Genomic DNA, 21,912 nt, shown 5'->3' on the forward strand with positions numbered 1-21,912 from the left:
AATTCGTATGTCATTTATATAATTTTCCCTATTTCTATTATTTAACTTCTATAATTCTTAATTTTCGATTCTTCGCTTCCGCATTATTCCGCTATATTCCTAACAAGTGATATCAAAGCGGTTTATTTGAGAATTATTTTAAAAGATGTCGACTGTCACCAAGTTCGATATCGAGAAGTTCGACGGAAAAATTAGTTTTTCTATCTGGAAGGTTCAGATGGAAGCCGTTCTAACCCAGAACGGTTTGAAGAAAGCGCTAGCTGGGAAGAAGAAGAAACCGGCTGCAATGACAGATGAAGATTGGGAAGATTTGGATGACAAGGCACGTTCAACCATCCAATTGTGCCTGTCTAAAGAGGTTCTATGTGAGGTGGTGAGTGAGAAGACTACGTCAGATTTATGGTCTGAGCTAGAGTCGCTTTATATGGCCAAATCTCTGGCGAACAAGCTGCGCCTGTACACAATCCGTATGACGGAATGTACTTCGATTAAATCTCACTTGGATGAATTTAATTCTATTTTATTGGATTTGGAGAATATTGATGTTGTTATTGAAGGTGAGGATCGTGCTGTTTTATTGCTTGTCTCTCTCCCTAAATCGTACAAGCATTTCAAAGAAATTATGTTGTATGGAAATAGTAGTAGTGATACCCTTACTTTTGACAATGTTAAGTCAAACCTATTGTCCAAAGAAAAGTTTGACTTTGAAATTAAGTCTGAGGACAAAGGTGAAGGCTTGACTGTAAGGGGTCGTTCACTTGAAACAGAGAGTAGCAATAAAAAATCTAGATCCAAGTCCAAAGGACGTAAGTCCAACAAATCCTGTAAGTACTGCAAGAAGCAAGGTCACGATGTGACTGAATGCTTCAAGTTGAAAAACAAGCAAGAGAGAGAAAAGAAGTCTGTTGAAGCTAGTGTTGTTGAAAGTGATTCAGAAGGCGATGTTATGTTATCTGTTAGCTCCGGTGACAAACGGAGCAAGACTGAGTGGATTTTGGACTCTGGTTGTACATTCCACATGTGTCCTCACAAAGACTGGTTCGTCTCTCTGGAACCGGTTGATGGTGGAGTTGTCTTGATGGGTAATGATACCCAATGCAAGGTTAGTGGAATTGGAAGTGTTCAGATTAAAACTCATGATAATGTTGTCAGGACTCTTACCAATGTTCGGTATATTCCTAATTTGAAACGCAATCTAATATCATTGGGCACCTTGGAATCTCTGGGGTGCAAGTACATAGCTGAAGGTGGAGTTCTAAAAGTCATAAAAGGCTCTCTTGTTCTCATGAAAGCTTCTCGATCTGGAAGCTTGTACGTGTTGCATGGCAGTACTGTGACAGGTTCAGTAGCGGTATCCTCATCGATATCTGATGCAGATCTCACTCAACTATGGCATATGTGTCTGGGGCATATGAGTGAGAAAGGCATGCATCTCCTGAGCAAGAAATGTCTCCTTGGTGATTCAGGTACGGGTAAATTACAATTCTGTGAGCATTGTGTTTTTGGGAAACAAAAGAGGGTTAGTTTCTCTACTGCTACACACCATACTAAAGATGTATTGGAATATATACATTTCGATTTATGGGGACCGACTAAATTCCAGTCTATGGGAGGCTGTAGATGTTTCATGTCTATTATTGATGACTTTTCTCGTAAGTTCTGGGTCTATTTCTTGAAACACAAAAATCAGGGTTTTCCTATTTTCAAAAAGTGGAAAATACTTGTTGAGACTCAGACAGGGAAAAAGGTCAAGAAGCTCAAGACAGACAATGGCTTAGAATTCTGTGAGTCAGATTTCAATGACTTCTGTGCGGCAAATGGAATCGCCAGGCACAAGACCTTGCCTGGTAAACCCCAGCAAAATGGTGTTGCCGAACGTCTAAACAGGACATTATTGGAAAGAGCTCGTTATATGCTCTCTAATGCTGGGTTATGGAAACGGCGTGATTTTTGGGCCGAGGCCGTTTCTACTGCTTGCTATTTGGTGAATAGATCTCCACATTCATCCCTTGACTTCAAAATTCCAGAGGAAGTTTGGTCAGGTAATCCTGTTGACTACTTTATCTTAAGAGTTTTTGGATGTCCTGCTTATGCTCATTCCAGTACGGGTAAATTAAACCCGAGAGCTGTCAAATGCATTTTCCTCGGTTATGCCTCTGAGTCAAAAGCGTATCGTCTATGGTCTCCTGATTCTCAGAAAATCATTCTGAGTCGAGATATCACTTTTGACGAAAATGCACTACTTTCTTCTGGAAAAGATTCCAGTACAGGTGAGACGCAGAGTACTAGTGATAAGGTGGAGTTTGAGTTCAGGCCTAATGATAGTATTACTACCACTAATGGTAATACTAAAGATGATGCATCTACAAGTACCGCACCTCTCGTCTAGCCACAGCGAGAGTACTCTATTGCCCAAGATCGACCTAGGAGGACAATTAAAAAACCTGCTAGGTACGCTAGTGACGATGAAACCCACTTGGTTGCTTATGCTCTTTCAGTTGCACAGGAGGTTGATGGTGATCCATCCTGCTATTCTGAAGCTATTTCCTGTGCCAACTCGTCCAAGTGGTTGGTTGCTATGCACGAAGAGATGGAAAGTCTCCATAAGAATGAGACTTGGGAGCTGGTAGAATTGCTGAAAGGTAAACGCTCATTGAGCTGTAAATGGATTTACAAAAAGAAAGAAGGCATTCTTGGGGTTGAGAAAGCACGGTGGAAGGCACGGTTAGTTGTTCGAGGTTTTGATCAACGTGAAGGTATTGACTTTAACGAGATCTTTTCTCCAGTTGTTCGTCATACGTCTATACGTGTTCTACTTGCTTTTGTTGCTCTTTTTGATTTGGAGTTGGAGCAACTTGATGTAAAGACTGCTTTCTTACATGGAGAGCTTGATGAAGAACTTTACATGTACCAACCTATGGGATTCGAAGTTCCTGGGAAGGAACATTGTGTCTGTCGTCTACAAAAGTCTCTTTATGGGCTAAAGCAAGATCCAAGGCAATGGTATAAGCGGTTTGAGGCGTGTATGTTGGGGCAAGGATTCTCAAGAAGCCAGTATGATAGCTGTGTCTATTTTAAAGAATTTTCTAATGGGTCTTTTGTCTATTTGCTGCTTTATGTTAATGATATGCTCATTGCTTCCCCTGATATGTCTCTGGTTGATGACTTGAAGTCTCAACTAAGCAATGAGTTTGAGATGAAAGGCCTTGGTGCAGCAAAGAAGATTCTTGGCATGGAGATTCACAGGGATCGTCAAGCGGGTAACCTTTATCTATCCCAGAAAAAGTATGTTGAGAAGGCTTGATCGATTCAATATGTCCAATTGTAAACCTGTGTTTACTCCACTTGGTGCACATTTTAAGGTATCCTCTGGTTCATGCCCTAAGTCTGATGTTGATGTGGCCTATATGTCAAAAGTTCCTTACTCTAGTGCTGTTGGAAGTCTTATGTATGTTATGGTATGCACTAGACCTGATTTGGCTCATGCTGTAAGTGTTTTGAGTCGCTACATGCATAACCCTGGTAAGGAACATTGGAACGCCATTAAATGGATTCTACGGTACCTAAAGGGTACTTCGTCTTTAGGCTTGGTTTTTTATCGAAATTCTTCTGCATCTACTGACATTGTGCGCTTTGTAGATTCTGATTATGGTGGTGATCTTGACAGACGTCGATCGCTTTCCAGTTATATTTTCACTCTTTGTAATTGTGCTATCAGTTGGAAAGCTACGCACGCTTCAGTCTATTGCTGCATTTTCTACGACTGAGGCGGAATATATTGCAGCCACAGAGGGTGTCAAAGAAGCTACTTGGCTACGAGGTTTGGTTATGGAACTTGGTGGTTCACAAGGTCAGACTGTTGTGTTCTCAGATAGTCAAAGTGCTATCCATCTCACCAAAAATGATACATATCATGCCAAAACCAAACACATTGATGTCAAATACCATTTTATTCGAGATGTTATAACTGCAGGAGATATAACTGTTCAGAAGATTCATACATTGGAGAATCCAGCAGATATGCTCACCAAGCCTCTACCTATTACTAAGTTCAAACAATGTTTGAATTTAGTTGGTTGTTCCGGTTGTTAATTTTCACGATAAATTTGATCCAAGGTGGAGATTGTTAGACATAAGTATGTGGCTCAAATTAAACATGGACCATTTATCCGATGTTGGCGTCATGTGTGTACATATTCCTACACATTGTTGCGCCTTTTGCTCTCATCCTCAACATGTCGCTTAATTAGCTTCACTTTGAATTGTATAAATAGAGTAGGCTTTTTTCTTTGTAATGCACCTCTTACATCATTCATTCAATTGATTCTTTCAATTTCCTCCTCACGTACTTTTATATATATATATATATATATATATATATATATATATATATATATATATATATATATATATATATATATTTTCCTTTCTAATTCTCTTTATAGAGATTAATATATATATAGAACTCTCATTGACTGTCAGGTGTGTCACTTGGGTTGATAGATTAGGGTGTGCATTTGGGTTAACTGTGTGCCATAATTTTCAGAATTAGTTTGTGTAGGAAAAGATGTTAAACATTTTGGTGTGCACTTGGATTATGCTGTGTGTGCACTTGGATGTGTCATGATGCTTAAGAAAACTGATATACGAAATACCATGTGTACTTAGGTTAACGAATATGTGCATGCACAAAAACTAGATTGATGTTAAAGACTATGGTGTGCACTTTAGTTAAACTGTGTGTGCCATAATGTAAATAATGAGTGTGTAGATGAAAAGATATAAAAACAAGTTGGTGTCCACTTGGGTTGATAGATTAGGGTGTACACTTGGGTTGACTGTGTGCACTTAGGTTACAATGTGTGTGCCATAATTTGCATAATCAGTTTGTATAGGAAAAGATGTTAATCATTTTGGTGTGCACTTGAATTGTGTTGTGTTTGCACTTAGATAAAATTGTGTGTGCACTTGAGTCAACGAGTATGTGTTATGATCCTCAAGAACAAATGTTAAGGTTATTTGGTTAACTAAGCTGCCTTGCGTGGGAGAGGGGAGAAGGGTGGAGAAATGAAGGAAAATCACTCTAAATAAAACAACAAAACATTCACACTCCAATTAATCTATATATGCTATACAACATTGCCAGCCTTCCCAATCCCCATCAGCATCCTTTCCCATCCATGCATCTGCATCCTTCCATAAACAAGCTTCCATACAACAGCCCACACCAATCATCAACCACATCCAATTAATTGGAGTGAAGTTGGCACTAACAGCTTCTAGGATGGTTATGCCCTTTGAGAATCAAAAGGTACCCCTCCTTGCCTGCCAGTATTCTTTTGTTCTGATTCTGCACAGGAATTGGGAAATAAGGAAACGGAAGAACAAAGTATCTCCTATCCACACAAGAAGTACACAATTTTCACAAAAATTACAACTTGGAATATTACAAAACGCAACTAACATCCTAGATACACACATGCATACACATTATCTATGTCTTATGAAATTAATTATATTATATGATCTGCCCCGAAAACTACACGACCACTAGGAACTTGCTTCTAGCCAAAATCATTCAAATTACAATGCACAAAAGCTCAAATATAAAGACTTGAAGATAAGAAATTCAACTCTAGCTGAATACGAACGAATTAAAATCCATTGCCCTGGCCTTTACAAGCTTTTAGCGTACTTAGATGCACATAAGCAATTCAACATATTACATTTAGTCTCTGCCTCCACATTGCTCCATTAGAATAAAATATCAAAGTTCTACATCCAATTCTTTCCAAGTTCTCTACTTTTATACATACAATTATACAAATACAATATTAATTACAAAAATATATAAAACAAAATAAGTTGAAGATTGAAATTTTAGAGAATTAGGGCATTTATAGAAGAATTAGACATTAGGGAAAACTAATTAAGAGAATAAATTTGAAGAATAATGAAGATTGGTTCGAACCTGGAGTGCCGCCAAGACGGAGTGTCGGGCGAGGGGCGACAGTGGTGATGGAGGAATTCTAATGGGCTGGGAATCTGCGGATCTTAGAGGAAGAATTGAAGAGTTCTAAGGCAGCGATGAAGAAGAGAGCAGGGACGAAGAAGAGAGTAGGGCCACAAAGAAACGTGTACAGGCAGAGAGAAATAAAATCTAAATGGCGAAAACAAAGGATGAAGGAGAGAATCCAGCGAAATCCACGGACCCACCCCACATCCAAATGTTGAAAACCCAAAACTATCCTTCTTTATCAAAATTAGTACACAACCAGCGAACAAAACCCCATTAAATATTCAAATAAATATGGACCATTAGTTAATCAAGATAAAAGGCTAAGATGAGTTCTTAAGTTCTTACGTAAAGATGAGTTCTTATATGAATGTAAATCAATATATATATATATATATATATATATATATATATATATATATATATATATATATATATTCCATCCTTATTAATTCATGTGTCATTTATATAATTTTCCCTATTTCTATTATTTAACTTCTATAATTCTCAATTTTCGATTCTTCCCTTCCGCATTATTCCGCTATATTCCTAACACACACACACACACACACACACACACACACACACACACACACACACACACACACACACACATATATATATATATATATATATATATATATATATATATATATATATATATCTGGAAAATGATACTGGACTATTTATAAACTTGCTTTGTAGAATAATGGAAACACCATTTGTATAAGACGTCAACCAAACATGCTTTCATATTTAATTTTTTTGGTCAACATGCATGTCTAGAAAATACATATTACGATATTATAATATATAAAATAGCTTATGATCGCACATCTTACATAGCTTATATACATGTTCATCATGAAATATACATTCTTTTAATTTGATTGATTCACTGCCTCTATGCTCTGCCACTTCGTAGGTTCGCACCAGGCATGCTTTAATAGCAGACGTTGTCAGATCTAGCTTGCCAAGATAAACACTGGATCCATATTCGTGTGATGTTTGTATTTTATCTAAAAACTATCTCTAGAAGTTTCGGAGGATATGAACTACCTCTGCAGCTCATCCTATTTATAATGTTTTGTATTCTATTTCAAATTTGTAGAACAGATATTATTAACCTCGTTTGTAGAAGCGATGATAATTCTCGATTAGTTAAAGCCGCCTAGGTATATTACCCATGCTTCATCGGAAGTCTAAACGACAACACGCTTAAAACCTAAAGGATGCGCCTATAGAGTTTATGAACTTGATGTTTATTAATGTAAACTCATGCAGCTATAAATAGTGTACAGAGACGGAAAGCTAGAGAAGTAGTTACAACAACTAATCTAACCTACAGAGCTAATCAACAGGAGCTAAAATAGAGAGATAAACAATGGGAGCCTCATATGTTCTTAATACGCCCACACAAGATGGAGGACCCATCGGAGACTCCAATATTGGACCGAAAGAGAAGAAACGTGGACCGACCCAAGGGTTTAGTAAGGAAGTCAGCGAGCTGATCCTTTGAAGGGATGTGCTGAACCACCAGCGAACCATTAGCAACCAAGTCATGAACAAAGAAGTAATCGAGTGCCAGATGCTTCATACGTGAATGGAACACCGGGTTCTTGCACACATATGTCGCGGTAAGATTGTCGCAGAACAGAAGCGGAGGTTTCACCAGCTGCAATCGAAGCTCACGAAGCAAACTTTTCAACTTCTGCAGCAGCATTCGCCAAAGCCCGGTATTCAGACTCCGTGGAAGAGCGCGACACAGACTTCTAGCGAGCAGACTTCCAAGATATGAAATTGGAACCAAGATACACCAAGTACGCCGTGGTGGAACGACCATCAGTAGTGCAGCCACCCCAATCAGCATCTGTATACACACTGAGTGACAAAGGTTGCCTAGCACGGAGGAACAAGCCATGACAAACCGTACCCTTCAAATAGCGCAGCAACCGTTTAGCAGCCTACCAGTGCAGTTCTGTAGGAGAGTGCATGAACTGCGAAAGACGATTGACTACATAAGATACATCTGGCCGAGTGACCAGGTACTGCAACAAGCCAAGGAGACGCCGAAACTGAGTGACGTCAACCGGCGTTGCACCAGACGGTGCAGGCAGCAACTTGTCCGAGGTAGCTAGTGGTGTTGAAACATCCTTTGCACCATCCATTTTAAATCGAATCAGAATATCAATGACATATTGACTCTGAGTCAGAAATAGACCAGCAGGTGTTGGAACCACCTCTACACCTAAGAAGTGATGTAAGGGGCCAAGATCTTTGAGAGGAAACCGGGCTGACAGAGTGCCAACAAAGAGATCAAGCCAAGCAACATCATTACCTGTTAAGATAATATCATCCACATACGCTAGGAAATAAACAATGATAGTATTAGCAGAATAGACAAACACAGAAGCATCTTCTTGTGACTTCACAAAGCCACAGCGTAACAAAAACTGTGAAAGCTCGAAGTACCAAGCTCTAGGCGCCTGCTTGAGACTGTATAGAGCTTTAGTGAGTTTACAGACATGGGACGGAAACGAAGGATCCACAAAGCCCTGTGGTTGTTCCATAAACACCTCCTCATGCAGCATCCCATGAAGGAACGCATTATTAATATCTAAATGGCGCAAAGTCCAGCGATTACTCAAGGTAATAGTCAAAACCACACGGATGGTCACTGGTTTCATAACTGGGCAATAGGTTTCAAAATAATCCCGGCCAGCAGTCTGCAAGAAACCTTTAGCAACAAGTCGTGCTTTGTACCGATCGACCGACCCATCCGGTTTACGCTTGACATGATAAACCCACTTGTAGCCAATCGGGACAGCTGCGCCGCTGGGAACCAATTGCCATGTTTTGTTACGTTGGAGCGCTTAAAACACCTCATCCATCGCCTTCCTCCACCGAACGTCTTTAAGAGCCTGGGCGACAGTAGAAGGTTCTAAAGTGGGAGGCAAGGGATGTGACGTGACTTGGTTAATGACGTAGTCAGAATACCTAGGATTAGGACGACTCTCCCGGGATGAACGACGGAGATTATTCTGTGGTTGAGAAGTTTCAGAGGTTGTGACGGGCTGGAGTCAGACACGGATTGGCCTGCATGTTGACCACTTTGTGGAACATTGGTGGTCGACGAACTGGACGCAGCTGACTGTGTTGGAACTGGAGTTGGAACTGGTGTTGGAACTGGAGTTGGAACTGGTGTTGGAACTGGTGTTGGAACTGGTGTTGAAACTGGAGTTGGAACACCCACCACAGCAAGTTGCGGGTAGTCAGCTACGTTAGACTGAGACGTACTTGGAGAATGCACAAAGGTTGGCACAGGTGATTGTGCAGCTGGGGGAACGTTCTCAACCTGTGTAGACAAAGGGGACGATTTGAACACAATATTGCGTGATTCAGAACCACGTAAAGCAGATGGTGAGTTGGTAGATACTTCCTGCAAATCTTTATAAGGAAATACATGAGGCACAAACCTAACATTCCTAGATACATAAATGTGATTGGAACTGGGATCCAGACATCTATAACCCGATTGAGTGTTGAAGTAGCCAAGAAAGATACAAGGACGCGACTTCGGTTGTAGCTTTTTGGTGTTATAAGGGCGCAACCATGGGAAACATAAACAGCCAAAAGGTTGTAACTTACTATAGTTAGGTGACTGATGAAACAGGATGTCAACCGGAGACTGATTACCCAAGACTGGTGTGGGGAGCCGATTGATGAGATAGACGGCTGCCTGAAAACTGTAGGTCCAGAACGAAGACGGCAAGGATGCGGAGTGAAGGAGGGCCATACCGGTTTCAACCACATGCCTGTGTCGTCACTCTGCGACACCATTATGCTCAGGAGTGTGTGGTGGGGTGGTGAAATGAGAGATACCATGGGTGTTCAGGAATGGTATAAGTTTTACAAATTCTCCCCCATTATTTGAGTAAATAGAGACAATCGGAAAACTAAAATATTTTTCCACTATTTTTTTGAACTGAGTAAATATTGTAAAGACACCTGACTTACGTTTCATGGGGTACATCCAAATGTATTTCGAGAAGTGGTCAACAAATATTAGATAATAGTAAAACTCATCAATAGACTTTCCTGTAGGTCCCCCATACATCAGTATAGACTAATTGTAGAGGTTTAGTGCTAACTAGAGTATTTTTGGCAAAAGGCAGCTTATGGCTTTTATGAATATTGCAGGAAGAGCAGTAGAATTTTCGCAGAGATGACATAGAAACTGGAACATTAAAGCGTTGCAACACCTTATTGGACGGATGGCCAAGCTGTTGGTGCCACTGAGACAAAGAGGACAACTGCGCAGTGTGTACTGTTGGGTGAGACGCAACAGGTCCATAGTAGACACCATTATTGTTCACTCCCTTCAGTAGCGTAGTCCTGGTTTGAAGATCCTTAACAAGAAAATGGGAACCAAAAAATTCCACAGACACACGATTAGTCTTGCACAATTGGGATATGGAAACCAAGTTAATGTGTAACTGAGGAACATGCAAGATATTTTCTAAGGTAAGGATAGAGGATGGAGTAGGGATAACAGACTGGCCAATATGTGAAATATGTAGGGAATTACCAACACCCAGGCGGACCTCATCAGGACCATTGTACTCAGAGATTGACTGCAGTGACTCGAGACTAGAAGTGGCGTGATGCGATGCACCGCTGTCAAACATCCAGGGTGGAGATACTTGCGCAGACTAGGCTGTAGGTGGCATCTGGGTGGTGAGGACGTTATGTTCTTTCAGGAACCTAGCCAGCTTGCGGCAAACTTTCGTCTCATGTCCTGCAAAGTTACAAAACTTGCATATAACAGTGGGCCGATTAGTGTCACCTTGTTGCTAAGTCGATCTGTTGGCTCTGTAATTGTTAATATTGGTACGGGCATTGCGATTGAAGTTCGACTGTCGGTTGTTCCGAGGGGACGAAATCCGCTGGGTAGCATTGGCAGTTGCTAACAACTGGCGTGAATCATCTGCATCCTTCAACTGACGTTCATGGTCAGTTAGGACATCGGCTAACTCACCCAAGGAACTAAGAGTGGTGAGTTTGATAGGAAAGTGAGTGGGAACATTTAGCTAGATGATCTCATTGGTGTTGGTGGAAGCCATTGATTAGAAAAAAAAAAAATGAATTCTTTCGTAGGAGATTTCAGGCTCTGGATACCATATAGAATTTGTGAACTTGATTTTTATTAATGTAAGCTCATGCAGCTATAAATAGTGTACAGAGGAGAAAAGCTAAAGAAGTAGTTACAACAACTAATATAACCTACAGAGCTAATCAACAGGAGCTAAAATAGAGAGATAAATAATGGGAGCCTCATATGTTCCTAATAGCGCCCGGTCATTATTAACAAAGGAACATCACACGATTGTTTGAGCGGGAAAGTTTTATCTATTTTTATTTTCCAAAATGTTTCTGCTTTATTATAGTAGAGGATATATATATATATATATATATATATATATATATATATATATATATATATATATATATAATTCAAGTAGTTGTTGATTTCAACTTCACCCAATTATATCAAGATCTCATGAACCCGCTTAAGGCGACAAGACCTAGCTTATCATTGAAAGAAGTTATTTAAATAAAACTTCACATCTGACTTCACCGGACTATACTATATCTAGATCTCATGAACCTGCTTCAAGGCGACAAGGCCTACCTCATCACTTAAAGAAGATCTTTAAATGAAATTTCACATCAACTTCACCGGACTATATCTAGATTTCATGAATCCGCTTTAAGGCGACAAGGCCAACATTATCACTAAAAGAAGATCTCTATGAATTTTCACATCCGACTTCATTGAATTATATCTCAATATCATGAACCCGCTTCAAGGCGACAAGGTCTACCTTATCACTAAAAGAAAAATTTTAAATGAAATTTCACATCATTCCACCAAGTCAGATTTGTATATACTATACGTGTACGTGTGTGGGTGTGTGGGTGTGTGAGTTAAATGTGTGTGTGCACGTAATGCATCTGTGTGTATATATAAGTATAGATATATCCCATGCAAATACTCACATGTTTATGCGTAAATATGTAATGTGCATCCATGCAAATACCCACAAACAGTTCTTCCTAGCTGTATTCAAGAAATATAGGTAGTGTATACATATGCCAATTCCTATATAGGTTATATATATTTTTACTTTGTTGCATGTTGGAAAATGTAAAGTTAACTATCCTGACATCTATAAATTAATTCAACAATAACTAAAAAAAGACAACTCAACAAATTAATTAATTTTAAAAAGTTAATAAATTAAAAACAGGTGCAAAGTTTGAATATGAGATTGTTCATAGATCATAAGTTAAGATAGACTGAGATTGTTTAATTTAATTTTACAAATTAATTATCTCAACAATATTTATTTTGGGTTATTTTCCTTCCCGATCTGGAAGGTTAAAAAATTGTTTAAATAATATGTGATCAAATTCTTTTGTTCTTAATATCTAACATTAATGGCTTAGTCCCATGGTCTAGTGGTTAGGACATTTGACTTTGAATCCAGTAACCCAAGTTCAAATCTCGCTGAGACCTTCCATTTGGTGATATATTAACTTGGGGTAGTAGTTTAAGTGGTAAATGGGCTCTTTTTGTAGAGATGAATTCGGGTTTAACCTGGGTTCGATTCTCTTAGGCCAGATTCCATGGCCTTCCGAAGCAAATGGGGAGGACCACCTTGTGGTTTACACTAAAAAAAATATCTAACATTCATGAATATGAGATTGTTTGATTTTTATCACTTCTCCTAGATTGTTTGATTTTTTTCACTTCTCCTCCTTACTACTCAGTGTTATTGTATAAGTTCCAATATTCTAACATTCATGAATATGAGATTGTTTGATTTTTTCACTTGTCCTTTTTACTACTCAGTGTTATTGTATAATGTCCTATCTTTTAGTTGGGTGCATGGTTGTAGAGATCATTTTGTTTGTTATTCACTTCTAGATTGTTAGGAAATTAACTGTTTATAATGTGGAACACAAAACTACGTTGTAGGGTAACCAATGATCTAAAAGAGAATTCACTATCCTTTAATGTTTACCCATCGATCTATGCAACCATGCACCTAGAAAGTATCATAGAGGATAAGTGAGAAGGATGAGAACAATAGTTTGAGGAATGATCTTAATTCCTTTGTCTCATTTTATCTGTCCTACTTACTATTCATATGTGTTTGTGTTATTTTGTTTAGTTACCGTAGTCTTAACTTCGTTATGACGAGCTTAGCTTCTTGTTGGTTTCTTTATGCTAGTTCCTAGTTTATTGCGATTGGATATTGCGTGTCATAACCCCCAATCCCCTGAGGACGACATTTCACACTCGTATACTCACCATCACTCATTTTTGCTACAATCAGGATCCCCCCTTCCTCTATACTCAGCTTTCACCACCTTCACTTCCTAAACTCCTGAAACAAACCACACAGACAACACTTAAGGAAGGAACCTCAAAGCTTGAAGGAAAAGAAATGGGAAACCTTAAGTGAGAAGATGAAATGAATGGATGGGAAAGAAATGTAAGGGATGTAATTTTATAGAGAGGCAAATGAAAGGGATCAGGGAACTTCAATGGAGTGGAGATGAATAAATATGGTGCAAAACCCTAAGTAGAATGTAAATGATTGGTTGAGGGTGAAAGTGTAATTTTTTTTTGCTTGCTTCTAAAAAGATCAGACAAGGCTTGTAGAATTCTTCAGGGTTTACCTTGTATCATGGACCAAGGTCTTAGAAATAATTTTGGATAACTTGGGGTCAAAAATAGATTTTCTGAAAATGGTTTCTAGTTAAAACACTTGGTTCAGGTTTCACAGGTTCCTCTCAAGTTTCATTTAGATAGCCTTTCAGCAACGAAATTATGGATGACAACCGTGTCCACTATTGGCAGCACAAAATAATGCCCGCTTGCCTCTCTTAGTTCCAACAATACATCCCTTCATTGCCAGTTGCTTCTCTCATTGCAACTTGCCCTTCGTCGCCGACTACTTCTCTCATCGCTAGTTACCTTTCGTCGTTAAGCAATCCAACGACAAGCAATCACGCCCGTCGTCACCAGCAATATTGTTCTCACCGGAGTCACGATTTCCCCAATTCCCTAGTTTCCTTTTTTTGTTTTTTTCTCTCTATTCCTTAATTTTATATTGTAGATTAAAATCATTTCAAAATTTCAATTATTTCTGATGTTCGTTTCTTTCTCTCTTAGCTTGATTTTCTTAAGATAATTTAATTGTGTTGGGATGAATCCCGGATTTTGTCGTTCTCAAGGGATGGCCGCTCGGATTTTGTCGTTCTCAAGAACTAAGCTTGGATCTATCAAATCTTCTCTACAAAAGTATTTCTCTCTAATTCTAAATAGCCTCCCCTTTTATTTCCTTTCGCAACCCCATCAACGCAACCTCCAAAATTGTGCAACGTGTGCTGCAACACACGTTGTGGACTCGTTGCTAGGTCCCGGCTTGTCTTCTTATCCTGCTTTCATTCCGGTTGTGCCACTTTGCCTCGTTTAAGCCCGAAACTCACCTAAAAACCTGTAAAACGTAAAGTCCGGTGGTAATTTCCAATGTAATGCAAAACATAGCTAATTGGCACAATATTGTTACACAAAGGATTACTTTTAGCCTAGAATTCACCCTAAATGGACCTTAAAAGTGTGCGTCTTTGACACTTATCAATTTCCAATCGGAAATATAGTATATTAGTATACTTTTTTTTTATTATTTTTGTTTTGAATACTTCGAAGTATAATGTAAATTTCCAGTACTTTTCCAATAAATTAAAATTGTGATAATTGCTAGCTTGTTAATTTAAATTGTTAACGTTAACTAATTTTATTTGATGATGAATTAGATGTTTTAAGATGATGGAAAAAAAAGGGGTTGGGAACCACGTGCCCGACAAATCCCCACAAAGACGAGGATGAGGTTAACTCCCAATCACGTCGGAGAACGGGGTTGAGACGGGGACCCCAGTCACTATCCCGTTGGCATCCCTAATTATAAAAGTAAAATATACTCCAAAATATAATATTGAAAATTAATTGATAGTAGCAACACTATATAAACAAATTAGGTGCACAAAATATATAGAAGCACAACACACTAAGATTGCTAAAGTAATTTCATTATTCGAATGCATGTAAACAAAACAAAAAGATTATTCAGATCAAGTAAACAAAACAAAAAGAAATCTAAATTTCATTGCGAGTGAATAATGCATGTAAATATTTGCATATCAGAAGAAAATAGAACAAATTCTCATTACCTTTAGGAGCAGTAGTAACAAGTGAATCAACCAGGTTGTTTTCCCCATCATCGCTATCGCTAGTAATACTTTTGTATTTAGGGGTATCGGTTCTTCTTCTGCCTCCGCCTTCTATTAACATTTTTCCTCCTTGCTGCAACTCCCCTTTTCATACGCCACATTGGGTTCCACCGCCTCCATCTCCTCATACTTCCCCTTCTTGCTACAACTCCCGTCTTCATTCACCAGCTTAGTTTCTACCTCATTCACCTTCCTTTTCCCACCCAACATCTCATCATTAACGTTGGCCTTTCTTTTCCCCTCAATACTTCTTTTCTTTTCCTACTTGTTGCTATTTCATCCACCACTCACTCCAATTTATAGTGCTCATCTACATATCTCACCCATGCTTCATCCTCAATTTCCACCATTGTTATTATTTCATTTATTTATTTATTATTATTATTATTATTATTAATTATTATTTATTTTTCCTTTTGAAGTTCTTATGTATGTTGAAATCTAAAGATTAATCCTTAATTATTAATATAATTAATGTATTTCATTTTTGTAAAAATATATTAATAGGGAAAAAATTACCCATTTCCAAAATGACACACATAACCTTAATAGGAAAAAAATTTCAGAACAAATTATTACAATAATTCTAAATTTGGCTAGTTCCCACCTCCTTACTACTTTACCTTTTATTGCTATAAATTAAATGGTAAACATTTTAGAATAATTTAACAAAAATATAATTATTATTATTTTTATTTTAGATTTTTTTCTTTTCTTACATGTAACAATTTGAATTAGAATAATTAATATTTGTGCTTTAAATATAAAAAGAAAGACATTATTACTTTACTTTTTATCTTAAAAAATAAAAATATATTATATTATGTTACCCCTAATTTCACAAGATATTAGTGATGAAGCTAAAATTAAAAATAAAAAACAAAACAAAAAATTAATATCTAGAATTTTACCACATCATGAAGTGGTTGAATTGTAATGATAAAAAAATTAATGTAATTAACAATTTCCTTACAATTAAGGATTAGTGGTTCACTTATTACCATGGAGAAAGGATTAAAGTAATTAATAATTAATAAATAATGGCAGTAGGAAACGTGGGATAAATCATAAATGGCAAATATGTGCATGACATTATAAATTGACAAGCATATATATATATATATATATATATATATATATATATATATATATATATATATATATATATTACAATCCCTAGCGTAAACAACTAAACATAATGTCTTTTTTCTTTTAGGAAAAAAAAGTAATAATGTCTTTCTTTTATTTCGTCCAAATATTTTAAAAAGTTCAAATTTTAATTATCCTAATCCATATCATCAAGTACAAAAAAAAAAAAAAAAAAAAAAAAAAAAAAAAAAGAGAGAGATAAATATTACAATAATTTTAATTTGTCTATTTCCTTTTTAATGTTTACCATTTAAAGCAATAAAAGAACAAAAATTATGTTACTGCTATAAAAAGTAAAATAATAAAGAAGAATTGACAAATTCGCAATTATTATAACATTTTATCTTAATTTTTTTCCTTTTAAGGTTGTTGTGTTTATCATTTTGAATTAGGGTAAAGTTTTGTTATATTGAAAAAGAAAAACACATTAAATTCGATCCTAACCACATATGCATACTAACTAAAAAATAATAATAATAATGGTGAAAATAGGTGATAAACGTAACCGTGAAAGATATGTAGATCAACACTATAAATTGAAAATAGTGGAGATGGAGACAACAACAAGAGAAGAGAAGAAAAATGGTGGGGAATTAGATATTGGGTGGGTAAAAGGTGGAAGCCAAAGTGGAATATGAAGACGGAAGTTGCAATAAGAAGGGGAAGCATGTGGTTCAAGCCAAGATATTCGATCACAAAACAGTGCTTAAAACTTGCAATCCCTCGCTTTGACCTGTGGATCAAATTAAACATATTTAATTGCCAATTCAACCACTTTTAGTGATTAGATAAAAAATCTTAGGGTTTCCAACACTCTTAAAAAATGATGATAAACCTAAGAGCATTGTGTGATAAGAAATTCATATATATATATGTATGAAATTAAATATTATTACAAATATAATATTTTCATTAAAAAAATATAATGCTTGTTAAATTAAAAAGTATTATATAAGTGAGATCTATATATCCCACATGAGAATTTTTAATCAATAATGATATGCAGATATATAGGTATAATATAGTAATAGTGTTTGAGTAGATTTTGGACGTGAAAACGATATATATATATATATACCTGGATGTGGTTTGATTATGCGTGAATGGAGATCTAGTTGGGTTGATAGCTGGCTGGGCGGACATGGATTGATCTGATCTGAGATCTCGCTAGGTCTTCCTCTTACCGAACCAACTACTCTATCTATAGCAACTACGAGCATCCCCAATGTCCATATATATTGCACAACTGCAACTAACTCAGCGTAGAGATCACTGTTCTTTTTTTTTTTCTTTTTTTTATTTAATCCGTTTTTTATATGTATTAATTAATGTAAAATATATAATTATCCTTTAAGGTTGAGAGTTGAGACATTAAAACTTCTAGAACCCTAGCTAGCGCCAAGCGGCGGAACTTTGATTTTTTGTTTTTTAATTGATCCGTTTAAAAAAAAAAAAGAAATAAAAAATAAAAATCTCCTGCTTTTGCGAACCTTCAGAAGTCAGAACAATAATTATAATAAATTATATTTAAAATAATTATAAATATGATTAATAAATAAAATAAAATAAAAAATTTATGAAACTATGGTACAAAATACTGGATTCTCATCATATTGTGAATGCTCCAAGTATTCTATTTTAATTTGTCTCTTATTGTGTTATTCACAAATTATTATTATTATTATTATTATTATTATTATTATTATTATTTACACCCGTGCAATGCACGGAATACATTTGTTATAATATATTAATGATAATTATATTAAATCGATATATAAATTATTCCATGAAATTAAATATCATATTATGGTGCACGGTAATACATACATACATACATACATACATACATACATAAATACATACATATATATATATATATATATATATATATATATATATATATATATATATATATATATATATATATATATATATATATATATATCTGTGTGTGTGTGTGTGTGTTAATTGTAGTCGTTATCTAACCAATTGCATTGCAAAAGGAAAAGAGTCATTATTAAAATCATTGATAATAACCATATCAGGATTGCATTGTAGTTAATGATTTATTATTGATTATAAAATCATTTCGAAATTTATTATCGATTATAAAATTATTTTTACGGATAATACCATATTATGGTACACGGGTTAGACACTAACCATATGAGGATTGCATCGCAAAAGGAAAAGAATAATGATTTTATAATGCATGACTTAGACATGCAGTTTTCGTGATTTTATCATTACAGTGAAATAATGATTTTATAATTTCCAAATTTATTATTGATTACAAAATCATTTCCAAATTTATTATCTATTATTGATTATAAAATTATTTTTACAATTTTATTATTGATTATAAAAAGAATAATTATTAAATTAAAAATGATTAAATTGTTAAATTATACGTAAGGTAAATATTAGGGATTATTTACTTATAGAATTGTTTTATTAAATTATTTATTGAATTATTTTATTAAATTATTTTATTATAAGTAGCGGAAATTTTGTTAAATAAATTAGTGAATTAGTTATATGTTATATAAATTAAAATTGGCAAAATCGGAACTATATTGTTAAAATTGTATTTTTAAATTATTAAATAAACTATATAAATTAAATTTGATTAAATTGTTTAATTATTCTTAGCAAAAATGCTAGTACCGGACGTACATTAGGAAATTTGAATATATTTTTTTTTAATACTACTGACTCTATTACATTGTAGAGTTAATACCGCCTCCACTAAGGCTCGATCTCATGACCTTCCATATGGGAGAGTCACTAAATGCCATCTAAACACAAGGTGCTTGGCAAATTAAGAATAGATTAAGAAGTGACAAATAACAATAACGAATAACATAACAAAAGCATAATTTTAATAGATTTAATTGTTGACATATTCCTCATTATTCATCTCGAAATAGACTCCTCATTATTTGAATCCCCTTCTTTGGTAGAATCCAAATTTCCAATCGAAGGTTCAGGCACCTATCTATCCAGAGAATCGTGAAAGTTAGGAAAATTTAAATACCTAATTAAAGTTATACAAAAAGCACAAATTTGTAAGTAAGCAATAGACGACCTCTTCAAAAAAATCATAATCTTCTCTGTCATAAGCATGTGTTGGGAAATCTGCATCTTTCAATATTCCCACAGTAGTTATGTCACAAAACTTCAGCATATACCTGTTATTAGTAGTTTTGTTTCTATACAAATTATAAACCACCACAAATCTATGAAGTCGATAAACATTGCATTTTTAAAATTTGTTGAGCCACTTTTCAACATACATTCAAGGAATATGCATATGTATAAAAGTTCCCTGAAGTTGTAAAAAAACCATATGCATAGACTAAAATTTTAGAAATACGGAGTACAAAATGTTAAGATTAAGATTATAGTTAAAAAAAAAAAAAAAATCCTCTACATCATGTGCTACACACTCTATACAGTTTATGGTTTCAGAACCTCTTATCTCTTGAAGACGAACGACACGGAGGACTCTTAACCTGATGTTATTCCACTAGAGTCTAGGATGAAGTTGACTACCAATAATCTCGCTGTGAAGTTCAGTTGCCATTGAGAATCGGTGTAAATAGGAGAGTACAAATGCAGAAATACGTAGGAAGCTTACAACTTTGGATTTAGCACAATGATGGGTTCAAATAGCAAATTGTTATGTTATTACTATAATTAATTATTACATTTTATTCTATATTTTTACATTGTTTATTCTTCTTTAATTATCATAATATAGTGTTATTTATTCTTTGGATTTAGAATAAACTTTTATTCTACGTTAGTATTACCAATCAAATTAACCATAATTAATTATACCATGATTTTCTACGTTAATATTACCGATTTATTTGTTAATATTCTTACGTTTTTTATTCTAATTATAATTAAGGACAACACAATATTACCAATTCAATTTCCATGCATCATTTTCTTACCAAATAAAAATTACCATTACTTTGACTAGTAAAATAAGTTTGGGCGGGAAAACACTACTTGAATTCAATATTATATACAAGAATAATAATAATAATAATAATAATAATAATAATAATAATAATAATTCAAGAAGTTGTTGATTTCAACTTCACCAAATTATATCAAGATCTCATGAACCCGCTTCAAGGCGACAAGACCTAGCTTATCATTGAAAGAAGTTATTTAAATGAAACTTCACATCTGACTTCACCGGACTATATCTAGATCTCATGAATCTGCTTCAAGGCGACAAGGCTTACCTCATCACTAAAGGAATATCTATAAATGAAATTTCACATCCAACTTCACCGGACTATATCTATATTTCATGAATCCGCTTCAAGGTGACAAGGCCAACCTTTTCACTAAAAGAAGATCTTTATGAATTTTTACATCCGAGTTCCTCAAAGTATATCTAAATATCATGAACACGTAGCAAGGCGACAAGGTCTACCTTATCACTAAAAGAAAATTTTTAAATGAAATTTCACATCATTCCACTAAGTCAGATTTGTAGATACTATGTCGGAATATGGATTACATTGAATGAACAAGAAGCAGAGATGGAGCAGGTTGAAGAAGAAAGGTAGTATTATCGATGATGAGAGAATTGGGGGATACACTGGTTTATATAAGGGAATAAGGGAAAAAGAATAGAAATAAAAAGGGAAGGGAGATATTACATTTTTATCCTCCAACACCCCCCGTAAGCTGGAGCGTGTAGATTCTACATGTCCAGCTTAGATACAAAAGAACGAAGAAAAAAAAAATCAATACAGCAACCAACATTATACAAAGAAGGGTCTGATGTCTGGATTTGGTCCAGCTAATCCATCAAAAGAAATGTACTTGGCATAGTTTGGTTCCTCATCAAACTTCAAATTCACAACATATTCAACAAACTGCATGCTTAAAAGGACCAGGGCAGAAGCAACAGAGCATTTCTGGAGAAGTAGACATCTTTTTCGGCAATTATACCGGTGGCTTTATTGTGTTCATCCCTGAAATATTCCTCCATTTTCTCCTTCTCAACGCCAAGTTCCTTCAGCTCCTTCCCACAATTTCTGATAGTCTCTTCTAAAGATTTCACCCTCAGTGACAGGGCCTTCATTTGGTCATGCAAATTATGAAGAGCAACTGATGATGCAGATAGTTTATCTTCAAAGAATGCTTTATTTTTCTCCGCTTCTTGAACTTGACCAGCCAAGTGTTGCAAAGTCTCAGTGAGCTGATCACACAAGGTCTTTGTTGAAGAGAATTTAGAATCCAGTCCATTCCAAAGTTTCTCATCTTCTTTTGGCTTCACTTTTAATTTGGCATTTTCATTATACGCATTTTGTAATTTTTCTTCCAGAACACCGATGTCTTCTGTCAATTTC

At 35.5% G+C, this 21,912-nt stretch overlaps 1 long non-coding RNA gene across 1 annotated transcript; it reads left to right on the top strand.

Annotated features, from left to right (window-relative positions):
• Positions 1-673: 673 nt before the first annotated feature.
• On the top strand, positions 674-19,352 carry LOC109186065. The gene is made up of 3 exons (XR_002055081.1): positions 674-684; positions 9,320-9,330; positions 19,263-19,352. It is a non-coding gene; the product is annotated as an uncharacterized LOC109186065 (long non-coding RNA).
• Positions 19,353-21,912: the final 2,560 nt, after the last annotated feature.

The sequence above is a fragment of the Ipomoea nil genome, unplaced genomic scaffold (genome assembly GCF_001879475.1).
Source record: "Ipomoea nil cultivar Tokyo-kokei standard unplaced genomic scaffold, Asagao_1.1 scaffold1401, whole genome shotgun sequence".
In the NCBI taxonomy this organism is placed as follows: Eukaryota; Viridiplantae; Streptophyta; class Magnoliopsida; order Solanales; family Convolvulaceae; genus Ipomoea; species Ipomoea nil.